This window comes from Bison bison, unplaced genomic scaffold (assembly GCF_000754665.1).
Source record: "Bison bison bison isolate TAMUID 2011002044 unplaced genomic scaffold, Bison_UMD1.0 scf7180017864213, whole genome shotgun sequence".
Classification (NCBI taxonomy): Eukaryota; Metazoa; Chordata; class Mammalia; order Artiodactyla; family Bovidae; genus Bison; species Bison bison.
In genome coordinates, this window is record NW_011494785.1 from 8439439 (window position 1) to 8442242 (window position 2804).

The window sequence follows — 2804 nt, forward strand, 5'->3', positions numbered from 1 at the left end:
TCACCCGGGACGGGGCCAGAAGCTAGCTTGCCTTGCACTGGCCACAGGGCTGCTGGGTCCCTGGACTGGCTGGGCTACTCTCATCAGATCAGCCTTCTCTACATCCACAAGCACACTCTCTGGCCACAGCTGGTCATGGCCCTTATGTCCTGAGTGGTGTGCACCTTCAGCGCCCAAAGCGCCACCTATCTGCTCTTCCTGACTCTAGGCCCTCTTACTGCCACCTTCTCTCTCATGAAGCTAACACTCCATGACCTCCATTCTCCCAGAGGAAGCCCTGGCCACTTCCAGGCCCCACCAGACTCTGCTCCCATTGAATTTTTTACTTTCCCCACACCTTGTCTCAGTCCCCAAGAAGGGCCTTCTCTCTCCCAGGAAGGATGGTCTTCCTGCCTTCCCTCCCAAATATCCAAAGAGCAAAGGCAACGGCAAAACCAATAGGTTCCTGGAACACTGTGAGGGGCTCAGAGTAGCCCCATAAAGCCCTTCCATACTTCTGAAAAAAAAAAAAAGAAAAATAGAGAAGGCCAACAATGTAAAAAAGTGAAGACCTTGGAGTTCCTTTAGTGGTACAGACAACAGATATTTAGACGCACACTGTCATACCAAACGGTATAGGAACGTTCAGAACAAAGTTCAGAACTGTCTGGATGGCAAGTAGCTATGTGTTTCCTTAAAATAGCTGATTACTCAGAGGCTAAGGTAGTTCATGCTTATGTACTGGGGAAGCAGCACTGCTACTAGAAATTTTGTTAAGATATATAGTATCAGGTGATACTGTGAAAGAAACTAACCACACAAGGAATGCTTTAGGAAAAGAAACATAAGAAAAGCATTCAAAGAGAGGTTACGGTTTTGGTCACATAACTAAACAAGTGGTATTCATACTGTTTCTGACTCCCTGTATCACCCCCACTCTCCGTATGTGAAGCCCTGGTATCCACTCAGGGAAGCTAATCTGTGGGGACCACATTCTTAATTTGTCTTTTCAGGTTCCTGTTTGGTTCAATGAATGGAAAGTCCCATCAGAAAGACTGAAGGGAGAGAAAGGAGGCAAGTCAGGGTGTTTTTTCTCTGCATGAGATCACCTTGTGCCGGCCGTCTCCCTTAATCAAAGGTCAATAAATCCTCAGAGGTGACTTTTTATAATGACTCCCTTTCCTTCAAATTCTGGTAGTTGCTCCTTTCTCTCATCTCCTAAGGCCTGTATTTAACAACAGCTGTTAGCTTTCACTACCTGCATGGCCGCAAATGGTTCCCCTACTCTCCACTCTGCCCACGTGTTTGTAATTAGTCCCTTTATAAAGAAGACTTTTTTGAATTGTCCTAATGCCACTGTGCCATCTGTTTCCTCTTGGGAGATGGGCAAGTGCACTCCACTACCATCACTCTCAGTTCCAGTTACTTAGGTCATGTTCTTGAGTCCAGTGAGCCCTCCTCCGTGGCTCTACATTTCCATGGTCACAGGTCATTTCTATTTCACTACCAACCTCCATCCCTGCTGAAATCAAATCGTTTCAAGGTAAAGCATTTCCACTAACACTACCAAAACTCATGGCCTTTATTCTTTCAATTCCTCATTCATCTGTTTCAGGGGGCCCACCACTATATTTCTCCTTTTCCCAAGCAACTAAGAATCCTTGGTATTGGGGTGACTGGCAGTATATACAGGGAAGTTTTCATGGTGCTGTTCAGGCCAACCTAACTGCAAGGGACTCATATTCTATCCTTTTATAACAACGGAGTCCACAGTCCATTTTGTGAGGAAACATAGGGTCATTTCTATTAGGACAATATACCATCTACTCTGGTGGCTCAGATGGTAAAGCACCTGCCTGCAATGTGGGAGACCTGGGTTTGATCCCTGGGTCAGGGAGATCCCCTGGAGAAGGAAATGGCAACCCACTCCAGTACTCTTGCCTGGAAAATTCCATGGATGGAGGAACCTGGTAAGCTACAGTCTATGGGATCACAAAGAGTCAGACATGACCGAGAACTTCACCAAAAAAAAAAAACCCTCTACCCCATTAATACCCATCCACCAACTAAGTAATAGAATAGAATGAAGCTAGTGCATATTTTTAGAGAAGGCAATGGCACCCCACTCCAGTACTCTTGCCTTGGAAATCCCATGGATGGAGGAGCCTGGTGGGCTACAGTCCATGAGGTCGCTAAGAGTCGGACACGACTGAGCGACTTCACTTTCATTTTTCACTTTCATGCATTGGAGAAGGAAATGGCAACCCACTCCAGTGTTCTTGCCTGGAGAATCCCAGGGACGGGGGAGCCTGGTGGGCTTCTGTCTATGGGGTCACACAGAGTCGGACACGACTGACATGACTTGGCAGCAGCAGCAGTGCATATTTTAGTTGCTTGCTACTTAATCAGAAGTACATGACATTAATATCATTTTTTTTAATAACTGTGACAACATATAGCTACTGAAACTTTACTAGCAACTTTTCATTTCTAAAATTCTGTATGTTATATTTCATCTACAGTATCATTCACCAATGTGGGTCTCTCATACACAAAGCCTTAGGCTGCAATCTCCGAAGAGAGTTATAGTAAAATATAGATGCCTAGATAATTTGCATGATTAATGAAAATATGTTTTAGAATATTAAACATTTAAGATGTTAGCATTTAGTAGGCTTTCAGACAGAAGTTAAAAGACTATTAGAATGACTGATGAATTGCTACAGTACATTAGCCCTCAGAACAGGGAATGTGCTAGAGGACATTTATGTAACTTCTTAGCATTTTTTTTCTCCCTTTTCCCCCTTTCCAACTAAGCTGTCCTT

General features: G+C 44.4%; 1 pseudogene; it reads left to right on the forward strand.

Moving 5' to 3' along the window:
- The window catches only part of LOC104992377, a 1065-nt pseudogene extending 912 nt beyond the window's left edge, over nucleotides 1–153 (forward strand).
- The last annotated feature ends 2651 nt before the right edge of the window (nucleotides 154–2804 follow it).